General features: G+C 35.1%; 1 protein-coding gene across 41 annotated transcripts in view; it reads left to right on the top strand.

Moving 5' to 3' along the window:
- Positions 1-22,923, top strand: part of ZBTB20 (zinc finger and BTB domain containing 20) — an 813,376-nt gene that overhangs the window by 236,483 nt on the left and 553,970 nt on the right. For all 41 annotated transcript variants that reach the window (XM_074033403.1, XM_074033406.1, XM_074033411.1 and 38 more), the window contains one exon: positions 6,995-7,036. The gene's annotated coding sequence lies outside the window, so the exon portion shown is untranslated. The remainder of the gene's footprint in view (positions 1-6,994; positions 7,037-22,923) is intronic.

Here is a 22,923-nt window from a genome sequence, read left to right on the forward strand (position 1 = left end):
CTGCCTTGTAATTGTACCTAAAAAGCGAGAACACATTTGCCTTTTATACTTCTGCAAGTAGTACATAGAAAAGGATATCCTGTTACTTTATTATAGTAAATAATAAGGTTCATGGCTATATTTACAAAGGTTGAGTTTTCAGCATGTGAAATGATGTGAAGAATGTTAAATCTCTAATATGTGTTTAATGTACATTTCAGTTGATTTTTCTCCAACTATAATAGTAGCAATTATTTTATTTATATGAGGGAAAGACTACGTCACCTAAGGGAAAAGCTAATAGATTTCTTGGCAGTTTTTGTATCATGTTGAAATCTTTTTCCATTTCTAACTGCTGTGAAATCCTTGCTACTCTGTCTTACACATGTTTTTTTAATTTATTAACTCTAATACCTACTTACTTTTTTTCTGCATTTAAGCCCTTATTTCATCTATGTTTTCCTACCTAAAATGTACTATCCTGGTTACTTGATGAAGTTATAACTCGATCTTGGTGCAGACACTGACTGGTCAAGGTAAAGGAACTAATTGATATTGAGCCCCTTCTCCTAAATGCCATAAATAATGCTAATTGCTACTTGTATACATATAATCCCATTAAGTCATCATAAAAACATAAAATTTTATGTAATATAAAAATATAATATATATTTTTATATTTTTATGTAATATAAAAATATTATATAAAATCCCCTTATTTTAAATATGATTAAGCTGAATATTAGAGATGGTGTGTAAGTTTACCTAGGACACATACCTAGTAAGCTTTACTTCAAACCCAAAACTTCTAATTGAAAGTGGTTGCTGTTGTGATTCCATTGCTTTTTCTAGATATTATACCTTCATCCTACCTAGAATTGCTTTTGAAGTTTTTCTACCTTGCCTTTGATTGAATAGAATTTACAATACAAGATTTTCTACATCATCAAGGCTTCCACAGAGTTGAAATGAAAACACCTTTTAGGGGTAGCTGTTAGCTGCCTACTTTTATAGTCTCTTTTGATTGAAAGCTCCTGTTCTAAATTTACTGCTTATATTTTTGAAGTCATATTTGTCTTATACATCTGACAAATACTATTAAGTGTTGACTGTGTGTCAGGCACTAAACTAGACCCTGGGTAGAGAGTAGTGAATAAAGTAGTGTGGCCTCTATGGAGTATACAATCTAGTGGGAAAGAAAGAGATAATAAACCCATAAGCCAATAATCACACCAATAATTTAAACTGTCATATATGCCGCAAAAGAATAAAATAGTGGAGGTATCTGTCTCAGGAACTATAGTTAGAGGAAGTTTTTTAGAGAAAGTATAAGAACCACATACTTGGTTAGGAACTGCAGAACTCTTTCAATGAACTCTGTGTATCAGTTTTTCCCATACCGAGTATCTGTTAACAAGTAGGATTTGGATGACTCACTCTTGTCCACTGTGGGGCCAAACTAACCAGGCTTTCTAACCTGGTGTTACCATTTGAGACTCAAATTCTCATATTTTAAGTTTGTACTGATTAAGAGGAAAACTAGGTAGAAAAAGTACAAGAAAATAGATTGGAAGATTAGTCCTTTAAATATTGGAAATAACTTGTTTACAAATGAGATTCCTTAATTTTTTATGCAGTATGAATTTTCTTAATAATCAATAATGCAGGCTAACACAATTCATGCAACATTCGTTTAGCCAATATTTAAGGCATATTTACCACACATCATGTACTGTGCTAAGTAAAAACTACAGATGTAATGGTGAATAAGACACAAATGCTTGTCCCCAAGCTTACAGCCTTATGTAAAAGACAATTACGGTGCAATAAAATGATTATTATGACAAGATTAGACACAGGATATCAGATTCTGGAAGAGATAATATCTAAACTAAGACCCCAAGGATGTATACAAGCAGGCCAGTAAATTTTTCATATTTTCTGAGAATAAATCCTTGATTTCAATAGCCATAACTTCAAGTTGAGAATATTTCGAAAATATAATTTTTAATATTTTCTAAATTTTAGGTTCTTAAATACATTTTTTAATTAGCTCTTAAACTTTTATTTTAAAAGTTGTTAAGTTTAAATAAAGTCATAAAAACCCAACAACTGTTTTCTCTAGAATATGCTGTGAAGTGTGGATTATAGGACAAATAGAATTATCAACACTTAGTGTATTGTAGATCAGGTTTCTACTTGAGAGTTCAAATTCATCATGTTTGTACATGAAATTTGATATTAAATTGTTTCATTTTTAAGTGGTAGCCATTAATACTAGAAAATTCAAATTTGGCAGTTTTTGTAAATAAGCTTTAGTTTTTCATGGATTTTGTAGCTTTATTACAGCTGATTTGACCTAAGGTCTAGACAGATCAACTGTGCCCTTGGGTTAACGGTGTTTATCATATGATTTCCTTTTCCTTCTTTATTGCACTTTATCTGTTTCCAGTTCACAGTGTTGATAAATAGATAACTGCGCTCCTCATACTTCCTCTTTCTTATAGACAGATAGCTTTTCAAAATGAAGGGCCAGACCTAGCTCAGTATTTTACAAAATAAGCATAAGTTTTTCAAGTTCTTACTTGACAATTTATAGTTCTTACTCTTCATAGGACTTTCTGTTGAGAGAACCCACAGAAGCCAGGCACCTCAATTTTCAAAAGTAAAATTGGCTTTATTGATGAGAAAAGTGTACATTTTATAATAACTGTATAATGATACAATATCCAGCTCTATAGTGGGTCGAAGAGAACTAAATACATATTAAATAAAATAAAATTATTTTGGATTACATAGTCTTCTCTCAAAATATCAAATTTAAATGTAAAGCATGTAAAATAGTCCTGTGGATGCTTCCTCAGTCATGGGTGAAATTCTTTTTGTTTAAATTTAGGTTTAGAGCTCTTTTATGGAGTCACTGTACCCCCAGGCCCAAGTGAGACCCTTTTTAGTACTCTAAGTGAATTAGCTAGTAGATTTATTAATGGCTTAAGGAGCATCTCCAGCCAGTCCCAACTAGTATGAAGGGAAAATGAAATATTTCTGTATTCTGTAACATAGAATTGGACCTATCCCACTGGAGAACACAGATGTGCCATTCACGAAATAAAAAGAACTTTAAAATAAAAAAAATAGTATATATCTGCATCTGGAATAGTGCTAATAGTAACTTCACCCAACGTGACTGAAACAACTCTAGCAAGTACATGATCTGTGTGGGAATCTGAAGACACACCACTTAACAACTCAGGATCTGTGCTGTCCTTTAAATCAAAACACAAATAAGGACTAGAACAACATCAGTATGCATCCATTTCTGTCTTCCCAGCCATAAGGAAAAAACTGACTGTAACATTTTTTTAACTTAGAGTTGCAAACCTCATATATAAGGCTCTGGTCATCAGCAGGATCTTCTTAGAATACATAAAAAGGTGATAAGTGTGTACATGTGATTGCTAAGACCATCACACGGCACCTTGGTCCAATTCCAGTTGAGTAATTACATTCATTTTGTCCTTATTTTCCTTTCCCTGATTGTTTCAGTTAAATGTGGAAAAATGATCCTTCATTTTTCACCCAGAGAAGTTCGGCAGTATTGCTGCATGTATTATTTAGACTCTACTGCCTTCCTTTTTGGTCATAGGAATGGGGCTTAAAAGTGCTGGTTAGAATTGTTATTGTGGCTATTACTGTTGTTGCAGCGTTTCCTGATTCAGAAATGTTCTGTGAACATCGAGCACATGACTGACTTTTGGATGAGCTGCTGGACTGTAGGGTGATGTCTTGAACAAGCCTCCTTTATCACCTTTCTCCCTGCCTAGCTTAGTCCCTTCGCTTAGACATGCTTTCCCTTTTCATACAACTGTGATAGCACTATTAGTTCCCTTTTATCAAATGCTTACTCCATCGCTGGCACTGTGCTAGTTCCTTTATATGGCTGAAACATATAACCTGCATAGACGACCTCATAGGGTGAGTAACATGATCACCATTTTACAGACAGAAAATTTAAATTGCGTAGGATCACAAAACTAAAGACAGGGAGCTGGAATTTGATTCCAGGTTTGTCTGATGGCAAAAGCTAAGCACTTAACTACCACCCTACCTCATAACTCTACTGGTTCCCAGAACTCTGAGCCCCAGTCTATGGATCATTGATCACACAAATAGCTTCTTAGCTTCTCTTACTGTTTATCACCAGTTCACACAGGCTGACCCCACAGACCTCAGCGTTGGAATCATCCTGCAACACTGGTCTCAGAAGGGCAATGCTGATTATGTTTACAGGCCACCAGGAAACTGAACTGCTATTGAGAGAATCTCTATGCTGAATCATTTTATCTGCATAACAAAAGTGGTTTGCTCTATCTTCTTTTCTTTCCCTGGTGGTGTTGTCATAACAGTGCTTTTAGCAGGATTAACCAGTAACTAACTTGTTTGCTTTGGTTTCCAATAAATAACTGCAGCCTGTTAATAATTGTGCATGTGTTTTATGTGGCCTCAGATAAACTGAGACAATCTTACACATCTGCATTCCAGATTGGGTCACTATTCCTTCATACTTAATCTCCTATCATGTAACTGTCCATTAACAAAAAATAGATCACACAAGGAAAAAACTTAAATATTTAATTTGCTAGTGCATTAATAGGTGACACTAATACACATGACTTTTTATTGTTACCTAAAGATAAGTGTTTGCTTAGAAATATAAAAGAATAAACCTAGTGTATGTTTTCTTGCTTTCAAGTATACCAAATCTGTCACAAATGCCTTGTGTATTGTGTTTACATCTTTATGTGAGCTCTGTCTAGACATTTTTTAGTGTTTTTAAATTGTTAGTTCAGTGAGGGTAAGGTGTGTCCTAATTTATCTTTTAGCACGTTGCAATGCCAAACACAGCACCGTGAAGGTAGTATATGCTCACTGAATGTTACTGAATTAGTGAATAAGGCTGTACTAGGTTGAAGAGATTTGCAGTCCTAAATTATTCTTGCCATCATTTCACTCTGCATAATAAGTAAAGAAGTTTTACTAAGATGATTAAAAATGTGTTATCGAATTACTTGTGTAGATTCCAAAGCAGTGGGATAAAAGACCCTGGCTATGCCCCTTTGAGGAAGCAGTGAGGGTGTTTCTCGCTGTAGGCACAGTTAGTGGGTTTTATTTGTGACTGAATTAATTTATTTCTGTTAGGAAGGTTACATTTATGAATTCCATATAGCATTTTATAACCTTTTCCTTTTACCCCTACCCTGCCTACTGTTATCTTTTCCTATTATAAAAGTAATGCTTATTGTAGAGAATTTAACTATATATTAAAGTAAAAAGAAAAAATCACCCAAAATCTTATTATCCAGATATAATCACTCTTAATACTGTGTTTTGTTCTTTGCTTTTTCTTATTCATATAATTTCATACTGTTCATGTAATTGGTACCATATGTTTATATAATATTTTAGCATCATAATACTATAAATTTGCATTTTTCCATAAAATTTAAAATATTCTTTAAAGTACTTTGTTAAATTTTGCCAAATATTCCTTTATATAGATGTGCTATGCTTTATTTAATTATTCTTCTATTAGATATTTAGGTTGCTTATAGTTTTTTACGATCATAAAAATTATCTTTTTTACATAAACTTCTGTTGGTTTTCTGTTATGTTTGATTCCTGGGACTAAAAGTACTGAGTAAAAATATTGAACTTTGAGTTCTTGATACATAGTAGTCAATGGGTTTCTAGGAACCCTTTTGTAATCCACATTTCCATCAGAAGTATATGAAGATGCTATTTTATTGAGCCGTCATCAAAATTATTACCTCTATATACTTTTAAACAAGTATTATAAAGTAGACTCACTGACTATAATGTGTTGCTGTCATCAGCTGTGCTCAGAAGAACTATATAAATTAAACATGTCAGTTTGCTTTCAAAAAGAATTTTTTTTTTGAGATGGAGCCTTGCTCTTGTCTCCCAGGCTTGAGTGCGATAACATAATCTCGTGTCACTGCAACCTCTGCCTCCAGGGTTCAAGCAATTCTCCTGCCTCAGCCTCCTGAGTAGCTGGAATTACAGGCTGGGGTTACAGCCCACCACCACACTCAGCTAATTGTTGCACTTTTAGTAGAGATGAGGTTTCACCATGCTGGCCAGGCTAGTCTCAAACTCCTGACCTCAGGTGATCAGCCCACCTCAGCCTCCCATAGTGCTGGGATTACAGGAGTGAGCCACCGCACCTGGCTAGAATTAGGAAATATTTTTAAGGGTACTAGTAGTTCCAAAGCTGCACATTTCAATACAGTTTCCACCTAAATCCAAATGTTTTTCAGGTCTAATTGTAAACTGCTACTTTTGTTTAATGTGGACTTACATAGTCTTCTGTATCAATACCTACTTCACTGGCAGTTTTGTCAAAGTGTGTTGGATTGAGGCATTTTGCATTATATCTGATGTGGTGTTAGCATTCCTTCTTGTAGCAATCAATTTCATTTCTATTTGCTGTTGTAACTTAAAGTTAATGAACATTCAAAGTTTACTTTTATTTATTCATGCATTTTTTTGTGGACTGCTCTACAAAAGCGCCTTTCTTCCTCACCAACATTCTATCCAAACTGAGTGCAGATGAATCTGAGTAGTTTCATTTTAGAGAGCAGCAGTCATATTTGTATTAGGAAGGCAATAGTCTTGGAAGAATACCAAAAAAAAAAAAAAATCATTTTAAAGTGTTTGCCTCGTCCTCTAGCGAAAGCATTTGCATTTCAGAGGCCATGGTGAGTCAGAGTCCCTTGCTGGTGCTTATGATACACTGCTAAGGGACTCTGCGTGTGTGTGTGTGTGCGTGTATTCAGATATATGAAATATCCTATGGGGAAAATATTGATAAAAAATAATTTGCCTCTTTATGCACTGAAACTTTTCCTACTTCTCTGCAGGAATTGTTGCAACATAAATACTGGTTTCAACTTAGTAAATTAATTTTTACTTATATATTTCTTTTACATTTCAGAATACCTGATAAATTGCAAGTTTGTGCCCCACAGCTGCACAGGTATGTATATGAATTACCTATAACTGTGTAAATATATATATTAACTAAGAATTTATATTTTTATGTATTAAAATTGCTTATAGATTTCATAATGTAAACATGTTAATTCTTGATTACTTACAGATAATGACAGTTTCAAAGGATAGTACATTTTATACATATATTTTATTTTATTCTTTTGTGAGAATCAGGTAAACATTGCTAAGATTTGATGAGGCAGAATAATTTTAATTACAAAGCATTCATCTGGTGAAGAGATTATTTTATGGAATTGTACTATTAAAGTGAATGGTGATGTGGAGTCAGACCATTGCAAAACCACAGTTTTGTCATTATTGTTTTATTCAAACTTTTTTTTTTTTTTTTTTTTGCTGCTTTTGAGTTTATTTTCTGTGATGGTTGCTTTAGGTATGGAGTGGTTGCAGATGTACTGTCTGCTGCACTGTCTCAAGCACTAGACGAATGGGAAAAAAATGTTTGCACCTGTTTAAAATCTCAACCATGCGGTGTTGTGGTTCCTGGGCAACAGGCAGGAATTCTCAAAAGCTTGGTTGCACCTGCTCAATTGTTGCTTGCAGCTGTGTCATATGAGTGAGAGCACAGAGAAGCTTGTTAGCAGTGTGCTTGTGCTCTTACGTATTTTGTGTACACTGACTCTGAAAGATTCTTACTTGATGTAGACCTTGAACTGTTACATTGGTTTATTCTAAAACTCACCGGTTTTAGCTTCTAAATATTCTCTTTAAATCCTCTGTTTTATGACTCAAAATATATTTTTTTAGTAGCTGTTGACTGCCCTAGATAATGTGTATGCCAACTTCTCAAAAGAATACCTGGGAGAGTATATCTCTTCAGATAACTGGGTTGATAATAATTTTTGTCCTGGTAGAGACATTTTGTGTTTGGCTCAATTTCACCGTGTTGGCAGCCCCACTATGTGAGGCTGGATGTAGTTATTGATCCATTTAGCTGAACAGATTTGAAAGCATTTGGCTATTAGTGGACACATGGGGCATATTCAGAAAATTTAAGGGTATATTGTAAGATAATTTCTTAATTCGTGTATGTGTTTCTGTTGCTGTTGGGGTAGAAGTGAGAGAGAAAAAAAGTGAAGATTAAATAGTAATTCTAAAAGGGGGGCTAAAATCCAGATGTACATTTTATGGAATATTATTCTTTAATTTAACAAATGCTAGATGCTTGGTATTTTTCATAAATGTTACTGGTAATGGTATTAAATTTATTTTAGTTATGGCTTTGTATGTTTTCTGACAGATATCTATATATTTGATATAGATAGGCTATTATAGATTGTATATTTTACTAGTAGGTAAAGTTCTATAAATGCAATAGGAAACTGCAACTCAATATTAAAGATATTTAATTTATTCAGTAGGCTCAAATTTCTAATATTGAAAACATTCAAATGACTTCCATTACTCTCCTTAATGTATTCTTTTAAATGCTGAGGAGTGTCCGTCGGTATTTAGTAACATAAATCTGAAGTCTTAGAGTTGGTTTATCTTTTCCTTCTATTGGCCCATTTGGAATCCTTTTTTTGTATTTTTAACAAATCAGTTTGGTATGAATTTAACTATCCTCTTTGGAAGTAGGAAACACAGTACAAAGGTAAGTAGAGGATTGCCACAGCCTCTTATACAATGCCTTGTACATAGTAATTGATCAGTAAATGTTGAATGAATGCATTTATGAATAAAACATTTCCGGAGCTAGAAATAGAGGGATTGTGTCCTAAAATTTATTACTTGTTATACAGTTTGGATGAGTCTTGATGGACTTACTTTAGTTCTCATACTGCCAGTTATACAGAGATGAGAATACTGATAAATTCTGTCCTTAAAATGAGAAATTAATGTATAAGAATTGATCCTCTTTGACTATTTTAATGAAGAATTGAAATAACACTATTTGCAATATGCTTTAAACTAAGTTTTACTTACTACAAGAAGTCTGTATATTATTCCCATTATACATATAAGGCTGAGGCATTCATGGCTAAGTTACTTGTCACCTTGGAAATACTTTCCAGCATATAAATAAACAAATCATCTGTGTTATATGGTTAATGCCTCGTCTTTCCTGAGCACTGGCTTGTGCTCTCTCTCTCCCTCCCTATCTCTATCTCACTAAAACACAAAAATAAAATGTGTGTTTAATTCCTTTGGGTCAGTTAAGATCAGAATATTAAAAATCTGTAATTATTTTTCTAAGCAAAAGTAATGGACCCTGTGTTTACTGTATACATATTTATAATTATGGTCTCTATGACTCACTAAATTTTAACTATAAATAGAGGTAAAGCCAAGCAAGAGTAGAGTCAAAAGAGAGCAGTTAAGACTTGCTTTAGATAGATTCTAGTGTTCCATTTTGTGTGGCATAAGCCCGTCACATAAGATTGGCACAGTTTACATAATACGCCAGTATCTATTGCATTAAAACCTTTTGTTTAGGCTTCTCAAATTTTAGTACCACTGGTTTATGACATACGGACTTTTAGGCTTGGAACTACCTTTCCTCTGGGAACAGTTTTTCTTTTACCTCAGTTCACACCAGTGGGCAAGAGTCCAATATCAAGGACATCAGTTTTTTCCAGTGAACCTTAGTGTGGTAGATTAAACTCTATCTCTCTGTTAGTCTCAATATTAGAAATGAAGAGATGAGCCAAGAATATATATTTGCTAGAATATTAATCATTAAACTAGACAGATAGTAGCAGCTTTTTGAGGGTCCTGTGTCAGGAATTAGCCTGGAATCTTGAAGAGGGAGAAATCCCTAGGATTCCTGAGCATTATTGCAGGTTCCCCTGTGATTTCAGGGTTAAGGAAATAAAGAAAGTCCACATTTATTGAGAACATAGCATGCCTAAATATAATTTCTTTTTTTCTCCCTCCTTCTCTCCTTTCCTCATTTCATTTTATTCTGCATGGTGAATGGATGTCTGCTGTTTGCTAGAAATTGTGCTAGGCTAGATGAATACAACAAAATCTTTGTTCTCAAGAGCATACAGGCTAGTGAGAGACAAAGATATATCAATAGAGTTCTTTTTGACTTCACCACTTATTATTAGTATGGTCTCAATCAAGTTACCTAATCTTTCTGTTCCTTTGTTTCCTCATTTGTAAAACTGGGAAAATAATAGTATCTGTTGTCTGAGAGTTAATAACACACTACATGTAAGATTCTTAGTACACTGGTTGGCACATAGCAAGTACTGAAGAAATCTTAGCTATACTACTGTCATGTCTATAACTCCCAGTTCCACCACCATCACCACTACTGGAATTCACACTCTGAAAAAAGAACACCTAATTGCCTGAGAGCAGGAATCCTGGTCTGGGCATTATCACATAGATTGTATTCAAAGGTTCTATACAAAGTTACCTCTGCTTCCCTGGCCTTAGAAGATATTATAAACATCACGAAGCAGTGTACTGAGTCTAAAAGACCTTCATGTGATATTTTTATTATTTTTCCCCAATTTTTGTATTGGGGAAAAATACGCATAACATGAAGTTTACTATCTTAACTATTTTTTGGTGTACAGTTCAATGGTATTAAATATATTTATAATGCTTGCACAGCCATCACCACAATACATCTCTATATAGCACTTTCATATTGTAAAACTAAAATACTATACCCATTAAAATATAACTTCCCATTTCCTTCTGCACTCCCACCCCCAGCCCCTGGCAGCCACCATTCTAGTGTCTGTCTCTGTCATTTTGACTTCCCTATGTAGTCATATAAGTGGAATCATATAGTATTTCTCTTCTCGTGTTTGGCTTATTTCACTTAGCATAATGTCCTCAGCATTCATCCATGTGGTAGTACATGTCAGGATTTCTTTCTTTTTTATGGCTGAATAATAATTAATTGCATGTATATACCACATTTTGCCTGTCCATTCATTCGTCAGTGGACCCTTGGGTTGCTTCCATGTTTTCATTATTATAAACAATCCTGCTATGAATATAGGTGTACAACTATCTCTTTGAGAACCTGCTTTCAGTGCTTTTGAGTATATACCCAGAAGTGGAATTGCTAGATTGTATGGTAATTCCATTTTCATGTGTTCTTATAATAAGATTAATTTCATTTAAATTGAATAAAGCCTTTTAGGTTGAGTTTGTGAATAGCATTGATTTCCTCATAAGGAGAATAAGTTGAGTTAGGTTTATCAAGAACACATCTACTGCTTATGTGAGTTCAGATGCTTTCAACAAGCCTGTGACTACTTTAAATAAATCAGCATCTTGGAACCCAATGATGCACTTAGGATATCTGGATTGTAAATCTCATGCTTGAGTTTGAATTTAGGAGCTTTGAATTTCTTCCCACTGACCTTTACCAAAAGTCTAGCTCCATTATTCAGCAGCTGTGTGACCTCATTGAGGTCGACTGACCTTACTAAGCCTCAAGCTTTCCCATGTACAGTATGGTGGTAACAACACCTACCTTTTTAATGGTGGATATGTGGATTAAAGTAAGTCAGGGATACAAAATACTTTCTTTTGTGCACCACTACCACCTATATATTATTGCATAGTAGTCTCTATATATTATTTTTTCTTCTTTCCTCCTGTCAAAATATAAAAAGTGTTACAATGAGTAGTATAGGAATTTCAAGGAAGTGTGGGACACTTACATTAAGAAAGTTAACTTTGGTCAAGTTATGGCTCTGGTGATATCTGTTGATTGTCTCAGTTCAACATAGTTAGACTCATAATTTCTAACTATACATGCTGCATTTCTGTAGAAGGCTAAGTCTGTTTAAAGAAAACCAAGATGGGGATGCTCACATTCACTTCAATGTCTGTTGATTATGGAGGTGTGTCTTGCAATAGAAAGCCCATTGACACAACCCAGACAACTCTCGTCCCTCTTCTGAAAGTCAGATATCCTTAAAAGCAGTCTCTTGCAAATGATGAAGAACCTATGCTTGATGAGTTACTTTCACATGCATCAAAGTGACTTAAAAGTGGTCTTGTTGGTAATCTAAGCAGCCCCAGGTTTAGTGAGCATAGTTGTCAGTGTATAAATGGCTGTGTAAGGTTTTATTTTTTCTTGAGAAGGAAATTAGTGTGGTAAGATTTTCTGATTTCTTTCTATGCAAACTCAACAGTAGAAAAGCGGATTTGTGAATTTATATGTATGATGTTCCCTTAATTATCTTTAATAAAAACTAGATGATCTTAATTATAGTAAACCATTTTCCTCTGCCAGGCTGTTTATATTGCAGCAATATCTTCTTGAACAGCAATCAGAAAATGATTCTTTTAAAATAATGGAAAAATCACTAGATAATATATAGAATTGATTATACTCACCACAGGTAATACAGACCTGCCTAACATCAAATGTATAGTTTTGACCATGATGAATCAAGGTAGATATTGATGATTAATGGAATTTTTATTTAGTTGAGCATATTACAAAGGACCACAAACTTGGTGACTTAAACAGAAATTTGTTTTCTCACAGTTAGAAGTCTGAAATCAAGGTTTATTAGCCAGGTTGGTTCTTGCGAGGGCTGTGAGGGAACGATCTGTTCCAGCCTTTCTCCTTGACGTATAGATGGCCATCTCCTTCCTGTGTCTCTCCATGTTGTCTTTCCTCTGTAAGTATCTGTCTCTGTCCCTAGGTTTCTCTCCTTTTATAAGGACATCAGTCATATTGAATTCAGGCCCACCCTAATGGCCTTATTTTAACTCAGTTACCTCTTTAGAGACCCTATGTCCAAGTAAGATCACCTTTGAAAGTACTCAGGGTTAGAACTCCAACACATGTTTTGTTTTGGAGGGGTTGGGAAATAAAATTCAGTTCATCATAATTGGGTTAATAATAGTTAACATTTATTGAGTGACTTTCATGTTCCAAATTTTATATATATATATGCACATTTATGTGAGTGTGTATATATATATGCATGTATGTATATATAGATATGTACATATCCAATATATGTGTGTGTATATATATTTTATGATCCTTGCAACAGCCCTATGAGGAAGATGTTATTTCCCCCATTTTGCAGGTGAGAAAACAAAATGTCAGAGAGGATAAGCAATTTGTCCAAAGTCACATAGCGTGTAAATATTCAATGCTGGTATTTGAACCTAGCATCCCATGCTGCTTTTTAAATGGATAAACCTGGTAACAACTCAGTCAAAAGCCCAAAGATACTTTGAACATTTGAGGTTTTTGTGTTTTTTTGTTGTTGTTGTCATTAGAACTTGTGCCAAGGGACATTTTATCTATCAAAAATGGCGCATAAATGCCTAATCATTGACTGCCGATGTGTTTACTCCTGAGTGTTTTACTGACAATTGTCTTTGAAGGCTTAGTGTTTAGCACTCCTGAACCTGATAAAGCTTTTGGACAGGGTGGAATCTGAACATAGACTACAAGGGTTGATTCTGGCCCCCATTTGTATGGATGACACTGAGAGACAAGCCATGCCCAAGCCATGCCCATGCCTACTCAGCACATGTGCTTTGTACCGTCCTTTTCTCTCTCTCACTCTCCTTCCTCATCTTTGTTTTTTCACTATTTACCAGGTAGCTTGTGATTTTTTTTCTTTTATCCAATCTTTGCCGTAAGCGATAAACACTGAAAGGGGATGGAGTGAAGAGTCACAAAATTGGCAACATTTCTGCTTACAGGAAAGCCAGCTCACTTGTAGGTGTGTACTACACCCTGGCCACAGGCTTATTGTTATCCATGCTAAAGAGCCAGGCACATTGTGTACCTTATGTAAGTTTTCCATCTTACCAATGAAAACAGTTTGTTTCTCGCTTTGAAGTTTTAAAGCAGAACTTGTTCATGACCCAATTTCACTAATAATTCTCTTAAGTAACCCTTGTACTCATTTAAAGATTTTTTTTTCCACCCACTGTCTGTCTAGCCTGGTTTAAAATTTTTATATATGTACTTTTAAAAAATTGATTAGCTGGAGAGCTGCCCATTCCTCTGTGCTGTATAATAAGGATTTTAAAACTGCACACTGAATTCTGTATAGTGTAATTAAAACTGACCCACATTTGGACCTGAGTACACCAGGACTTAGCCAAACTTGCCATGAGCTGAGTTCTGGTGGCAGATGGGAACTAATGAGGACACACTCCACTCCAGAATTTCCCAGCTGCTTGGCCCCTTTTTGTACAAACAAGGTTTGGAGCGAAGTCCGGATCCCAAGAGCATGTTCTGTAAATGTGCTGTACCCAATGATTTGGGAAATGTTCTCACAAAATTGGGCTGTTTCAAGGTATCCATAAGGCCTCAGTGACTTTCAGATTTAAATTCAAAGGGGCCTTTTGTGCTTTCTACAACCAATTTTTAATTTTCAAGTGAATAAAACATCGCATTCCCCCATCTTTTCTCTCATGCCTGGTGATGGAATGATCACTTTATATCACAACCTGGAAATTTGCAGGTGATGATCTCAGAGACAGTTGTACATCAGGATAGACAAAGTCTCCTTGAAACCTATGGATCTCTTCAACTGGTTTGATGTCCTGGGACTATTCAGGCAGATGTAATTGAATCATTCTGAAGCAGCTGTAGCTGGCATGTGGTCTCTCAGATTGCTAGCACCTGCTTGTTTTTTTGCAACTCACTAGAGTGAGAGAAGTGCCAAAACCAGCATTGGTCTTGGAGCAGATAAAGCACTCCAGATCTTATATCCCATTCCCCTTCCAACCTAGCCACATCATCACTGGTGCCGAAATTAATAAAATCCCTTTTCATGATTAGGTCTGAGGTATACTTTTACTTCTCATTCTTCTCCGTATGCAGATCCTGACATACTGACCATGCAAATCCAAAAAAATAAGGGAGTATAATGGTGATCAGGTGGCTTTGGGGCTCTCTTATCATTAGACAACTGGGTAGCCTGTGGTTTGCAGAATCATTTAAATGAATGCACCAAATTCATTTGCTGTTCCAGCACAGTCTTATTGGCACAGAGAATAAGCAGATAATGTATAACAAACTGTGAGCTGTTATGGAATATGATGAATACACTTCCTTAGCAAGAGGGAATGTAAAATGGAGCTATCTCTCTAATATAAGGTCTAAACTAACCACCGTGGATTTCTTCAACACTTACTATGTGCAGGAAAATGAAGTATACTAAAAAGATAAAAATTTTTGGACATAGTAAGTATGTAAAATATATTTTGAAATACACAGACTTGGATTTTTTTTTAGGAGACGGAGTCTCGCTCTGTTGCCCAGGCTGGAGTGCAGTGGCGCAATCTCAGCTCACTGCAACCTCCACTTCCTGGCTTCAAACAATTCTCCGGCCTCAGCCTCCTGAGTAGCTGGGACTACAGGCACGTGCCACCACACCCGGCTAATTTTTTGTATTTTAGTAGAGATAGGGTTTCACTGTGTTGCCCAGGCTGGTCTCAAACTCCTGAGCTCAGGCAGTCCACCTGCCTGGGTCTCCCAAAGTGCTAGGATTACAGGCGTGAGCCACCACATCTGACTGGATTTTTAAAAAATGTTTAAACTCATTTAAAAAGGAGTTGTTTATCTTCTCTTTGTTTCATTTTATTATTTGGCAGGCATATATTTAATCGTTAAGTGTTATCAATATCCTAATGTTTAATTTGAATCTGGTCATAATAAAGACAACATATTTACTTACATTTTATAGCTTATGTTGCAAAGCTTTTATAAAATGGGTTTAATATTGATAATATTTTGAGAGAAGCTATGACATAAATGGAGTTCACAAATAATGGTAATAAGAGTGAATTCTAAAATGGTAATTTATTGTCATCAGCAGATGCCTGTGTTGCAAGGCATGACTACATGCTGTGAGCACAGAGAAGTATCTATGGTACTGACTGCAAGAATCTTATGATATTTGAGGAGACATGATACAGGTTTTTAAAAAAATAAAATAAGGCGCTCTCAGTGTCAAATTGCATGCTCGAGACCTGGATTTGTTGTAAAATGAATGCTACAAACATTTTTTTTTTTTTAAGTTAGGCAGTCTAGTTGTGAAGTCAGTGTTCTAAATTCAGCATCCCCTGTCTCTCCTTCACTGTCCATGAGACAACACTAATCCGTTATGGCTGTCTCTGTCTCTACAACAAAACTTGACCTCAGAGTCCCTCTGAAGACAGTACTTTAGACAACCATTACCAATTGTTGGAAGTTTCATGTAATAGGAAACCCATTTACCATTGTTGAAAAAATATCATTAAGTGCCAAACATATTTAGTGGAGGCAGAGATCTCTGTGAACTGCTGGGAAGAGGCTGAACTTAAGCTGGGCCTTGAAAAAAAGCATGAAACATAGGACATGAGGAAATAAGAAAGGAGAACATCAAGCATTGCCAAGCTGAGTAATGTGTACAAATGAATTAAGATTGGAATTATATGGCATAGTCAAAGATAATGAGTAGACCTCAGGTATAAACAAATAAGTGGTCATATTTTAAAAATATAAACTAATGAAATAAACTAATGAAAAAACATTAGTTTAATGTTTTTCTCCTCTGCTAGACTGTAAACTGTGAAATGTGATAATATTTTTTCTTCTTTTTTTAAATTATACTTTAAGTTCTAGGGTACATGTGCACAACGTGCAGGTTTGTCACATATGTATATATGTGCCATGTTAGTGTGCTACACCCGTTAACTCATCATTTACCTTTGGTATATCTCCTAATGCTATCCCTCTCCCCTTCCCCCACCCCACGACAGGCCCCAGTGTGTGATGTTCCATTTCCTGTGTCCAAGTGTTCTCATTGTTCATTTCTCACCTGTGAGTGAGAACATGCAGTGTTTGATTTTCTGTCCTTGCGATAGTTTGCTCAGAATGATGGTTTCTAGCTTCATCCATGTCCCTATGCTACTCAGACCATCCTATCTGAATTTGATCTCCCATGTGTTTCTGTAGGTTCTTATTGTTTTCATTCATGTACACAATTTACTGCACAATTTTGGGTGCAGATTATCACTGCCAAAATTCTGTGTGAGGAATATAGGGGAACTCAAAGAAGTTTTTATTCTTTTTAAATTTATATAAGAAAATGAAAGAACAATAATTTTAAGAAGCTGATTTTTATTTTTATAAATACTGTGGCACTTTCAAAACTGACTTGGAGGAATTTCTATTTTAACTGTAGTATTTAAGAATTATACTGTTAATACATATCTCTGGTTTCAGGGAATAAAGACAGAATATAATAGAGTAGAAAGAGTACAGGGTTTAGAAATAGAAGAGAGGGATTTAAGTTTCTCCATTATCACTTATTGGCTGTGAGATATAGGCAGCCCTTCATGTGCTTTTACACTGTTTCCTCATCTGTAAATTAGAGATGACAACGTACCAAAACACTTTAAAATTTAAAACATCTCTTCTTCCTCCTCTCATTAGTCATCATAATCATAATGCTATTCTGAAACCATGTAATGAAATATGGTCTTCTGTATAGGTCCTTTTTTTTCTACCACTTATTATTTGCTCTAGCTATTGCAGATTTACTTTACACCTTGAGTAGAGCATTATACTAATCTAAAAAGAAGCAAGAATTCCAGAAACACCCTATAACCTAGTCATGGCTAATATTTACTGTTGAGCTATTTGTACCTCAATAACAATTCTCTGTCATTTGTAATATAACTGCTTAATATAAATATTTATGTATTAAAAGTCAATGTTTTATACCAATCCCAAACAGTGCCTTTTTATGATTTATTTTATATTCATTCATTCATTTAATTCAAATTATTGTAGCTACTGACACAAATGCATTCACTTTCTACCTGATTATATAGGAATACCCTAATTATCTATATTCACATCTCATTGAACTTATAAAGTGTTAGGAGACCAGTGCCTGAGAAAAAAAGTCAAATATAAATAGATTCATCTCTGAGTTGTAAGAACCTTTTGTTCCCACCTTTAGAATATTTGGTGACTAATTAATTAAGTAATGAATGCACACCTCTTAAGTTAAAAAACCAAAAGAAAAAAATTTGATATTGCAGTTTCCTAGGAAGTTAATGTTTTCATTCTTTCATCTTTTAAGCATGTAATATCTAATAGTTAATATCTGCATGTATCATCCTTATGGTTTTGAGAGTCTTTAAGGGAAATTATTAATACAATTTATATTTTTCTAAACAAAAGGATTCCTCTACATTTAGGGTAAAAATGTGTGAATAGATATTTCACACATTCATATTTGTGTGAAATATATTTTCAAAATATATTTCTTAAACTATTTAAAAATAAATTTTTAAAAGTATTTGAACTTTTTACACTATATTTCATTCTTATATTTTGTTAAGCATATCAAAAGAGGATTATACCACAGTTTATGAGTTTTTAACAATAAAAAATTAAATAAGGTAGGACTATCTGAAATTTAAGATTTAAGTGTAACTACATAACGATATGCACAGAAAATAAATAGAGATATTGAAAATTAACAAAAATGTTGCTTTTATAATGGCTTATATTTGTGTAGCAAATAGGATAGCTGAGTTTAGTATTACTTAAGAAATGGTTAATTCTGTGTGTCGGGAGACAATTCAAACATAATCTTTAATCATGCTGGTCTGATGCCTCAAGCCATGCTCTGTATACTTATTAGGGTCTTTGCCAAGTGTCATGATAGTAATACACTCTAGACCAAAAGAAAATTGATTTTCTTTTGTGTAAATTTGTTATTGATATTATATTTAAATTTCTATTGATGAAAAGTTAGAATATATAGTATCTGAATCAAGTTCTTCAGGAACATAAATAATTTTTTATTTGCTCACTGATTTATGTCCAATTAAGTAATGTCCAGAATACTTTTGCTATTGACTACATATCATTGTCAAATATTAATTATTTACATCAATATACCGCTTGAATTTTTAAAAATATAAAGGCCTCACTTTATCACCCAGGCTGGAGTGCAGTGGCATGATCATGGCTCACTGCAGTCTCAACCTCCCAGGCTCAAGCAATCCTCCCATCTCAGCTTCCCCAGTAGCTGGGACTACAGGTGTGTACCACGATGCTCAGCAGATTTTTAAATTTTTTTGTAGAAATGGGGGTCTCACTATGTTGCCCATGCTGGTCTCAAACTCCTGGGCTCCAGCAGTCCTCCTGCCTCAGCCTCCTAAAGTGCTGGATTTACAGGCAGGAGCCACTGCACCCAGCCTATTAATTTTCTTTTCTTTTCTTTTTTTTAATGACCAATTCCACTTTAAGATCAGTTTCTGGCTTGCTTGAAAGGATTGGATTAGAAGACGTATCACTTTTGGAAGACATCTGCGTTGGATTTAAGAGGGAACAACTCCAAATAGAGGACAGTACATTTTGTTTGAGGCTTACTACTACCAGAAACCATCACTGCAACCTCTAAGTTTTCTCATTGATTTTTATTTGTCCTTATGTGCTTCTATCAATTGGAGGCTTTGAGATCACTATTTACACTTACAAAACTGCTGTACCTCTTCCTCTGTTTTAGTCCTAGAGAGTACAGGGAAAGTGTACTAGTTACCTATGGCTGCTGTAGTAAATTATGATAAACTGGGTGACTTAAAAACAACAGAAATTTATTCTCTCATAGTTCTGGAGGCTAGAAATCAGAAATCAAAATGTAGCAGGGCCACATTCCCTCTGAAGGCTCGCAGTGAAAATCTTTCCCTGGCTCTTCCAACTTCTGATGGTCCCAGGTATTCTTTGGCTTTTGGCACTATCACGTCAAACTCTGCCTTCATCTTTACAGGACCTTCCCCTCTGTATGTATCTCTCTGTGTCCTCTCCTCCTATTAAAAGCATATCAGTTATTGGATTTAGGACCCACCTTAAATCCAGGGTAATTTTATCTGATGATTCTTATTAGTTGCATCTGCAAGGACCTTGTCTCCCAAGAATGTTACATTCTGAGATTCCAGGTGAACAGGACATTTTGGGGACTCTAGTCAAAATTCAGCCTACTATAGAGAGTAATTTTATTTTTCTGTAGTAAATATCTTTGGAAGGCTTATTTACACACTGCTATGGTTTGAATATTTGTCCCCTCCAAAACTCATGTTGAAAGTTAAGCCCCAGTGTGGCAGTACTGAGAGCTGGGGCCTTTAAGAGGTGGGTCATGAGGGCCCATGAATGGATGAGTCTTTTCTTGAGTTAATGAATTAATGGGTTATCATGGGGGTGGGACTGGTAGCTTTATAGGAGGATAAAGAGAGACCTGCGGTAGCACAGTCTGCCCCCTTGCCATGTGATGTCCTACATTATCTCAGGACTCTCTAGAGAGTTATCACAGCAAGAAGGCTTTCACCAGTTTTGCCCCCTCAACCTTGGACTTCCCAGCCTCCAACTGTAAGAAATAAATTTCCTTTCTTATAAACTGCTGAGTTTCAAGTATTCTGTTATAAGCAACAGAAAAGAGACAGACATATGCTAACATGTTAATTATTTTTCCCCTCGGTAGTTGACAAAGTTTATCCTATCCTCTGTTTTTAGAATACTTGTTGCGTTAGCACCTTAGTATTTTTTATGAATTTCATGGAATTATGAATCATTTTCTGTCATACTTTTTTTAACTACTGAAACTTATCATTATAGATGACAAAGTTGAGGTATAGAATAGGTAACCAACAGTCACTAAGTCTGCAGATGGACTGCAGAACGAAAAACTGACATTGGTATCATCCATCTTTTCTGTGAATCCATGTGTGTTGAGATGCCAAATACACTTTTATAGTCCATGGCACTTTCACATAACGTTACTTGTGACCTAAATAAATCATGAGTTGTAGAAAATGTTTTTCATAATGATCTCAAGATTCTATAAGCCAAGTATACAATTGAAATTTTGTGTCATAGATGGACAAAAATATTGTGCTAGATGATTGCATGTTGAGACCACAAGGTAATCCATCTAATTTCTGTACTTAGCATCGGCCAGGTCTTTATTAGAGAACTATGGATATGGCCACACATGCAAATACACATCCATTAAATGAACACTGGAATCATGAATATCCAGGTCTAGATTAAAACAGCAAGCCCAAGGCTCAGAAGGTTAATTTTTAACTTTAAATAACCAGTAAGTGGCTGAGACAGGACTAAACTCAGCTCTGCTCAACTCAGACACCTGTTTTTTCTACTTCTCCCAAGTTGATTCTCAAACTGCAGGAAATCTTTGTGTTTTTCCCCTTGTAAGTAAGGAGCAGACCACTTTTAGGGTGAGTGGGTAGAGGTAGCAGAAGGTGAAGTAAACCATTCCTAAAAGAATTGGGATATAATTGGAAGCATTTGTTGACCCTTTCCACCTCATGGTTTTGGGATATTACATTTTCTTTAAGAATGCTCAATAAGCCAACACTTCGAATTTTAAACATAGATAATTAATAGAGTGATTATATGAATTAATCAGAACCAGTATTATAGGTCTCATCTACTGAACAGTTTCTCTAGCTTTCAGCCCTTTTGGTGCAGTTCTGTTCTGGATAAAATATAATTGTATGCTCATAGGACAGAAAAATTTTACAAATGAGCTTAGGCTTCCCTGCCAGAAAAAAAAGGATGAAATATAAATGAAAATGAAAATTAAGTAAGCCCTGAAATGTTAATATAGTTAAATGTAAAAATATGCCTTTGATAATACCAGACTGGGATTTGCACCCAAAACACATTAATTGAATTAACCTATTTTAGTTTGTCTTGTACCTGTTGCCGATAATAACAAAGAGAAGAAACTATTCTTTTGTTAGATAGCAGATTTCTTTCTGGCGTGGATTACTCTTCTATCATGAGTAAACGATTACAATTCAGTTGATCCCAGGCACTAGAGACAGAGCTCTGAACTAGAAGACCCAGAGAGAGACACTAAACAAATTAACAAATGCATAAATAAGATCCATTCAAGAAGTGGTAAGTGCTATTCATGAAGCACAACTACAACAAAAAGGATAAAGAATGGCTGGTAATCCGGGGGCAGGGTGTAGGTGGCCTTTTTGAGGAAATAAAGTTTGAATTCTAAGACTTGAATAACGTGAAGGAGCCATTCAAGGGAAGATCTCGCTTACAAGAAATGCAATCTCTAAATCATTACAGGTTATGCAGGGTTGTGCATCCAAGGTGTGTGTGTGTGTGTGTGTGTGTGTGTGTGTGTGTGTGTGTGTGTTAGAGTAACTGTGACAAGGGAGGAGTGTTCTGTCAACTATTAACAATGTACAGTTGGGAGGTCTGCTTCTTCAGGGGCAACCAGTTGATCCTCCTCTTTATCCTGGTATTAAATATAGCCATAGTAAGCATTTGGGAATGGATTAAAAATGCTTAATCATATCTCCTTAAACTTTGCCATATCCCATAAATTTTAACCATATCACCTAAAATTTTGTTATTTCTGAAATCTGTACTAAGTTTGGCCACAAAGGGAGGAATTGAATTCATTGCTACTCTTAGCTCTCCCCAGCAATTTCATTGTCTGCTCTGGTACCAGGGTTTGTTAGAGAAGCTACAGGGATTTTTGAGTCATCATTTCTCCCTTTGGTAAATCACTTCTTCAAGTAGTAATATCAGCCCTTTTCCTCCTTTTCCATATATCAAGACTGAAACTGAAAATGAAGGGTTAAACTGATTTCTTTTGATTAGTTTCATAGGAGCCCAAGATTTAACATAGAACTTTTCCGTAATATATAGTTATCTCTCCACTTAAGGTGAGCACGGGAAATCTGTTTTTCTCATTTCTACTTTCATCTTGAAACCGAAATTTCACCAAAAGCTTCATTCAGAATTTTTTTATTCATAACTAAGCAAAGATGTATGGTAGTAAATCATTGAAACGGATTATCTTTGATTGAATTTTCCTGAGTTTAATGTGTCTAATCAACTTT

The sequence above is a fragment of the Macaca fascicularis genome, chromosome 2 (genome assembly GCF_037993035.2).
Source record: "Macaca fascicularis isolate 582-1 chromosome 2, T2T-MFA8v1.1".
Taxonomy (NCBI): Eukaryota; Metazoa; Chordata; class Mammalia; order Primates; family Cercopithecidae; genus Macaca; species Macaca fascicularis.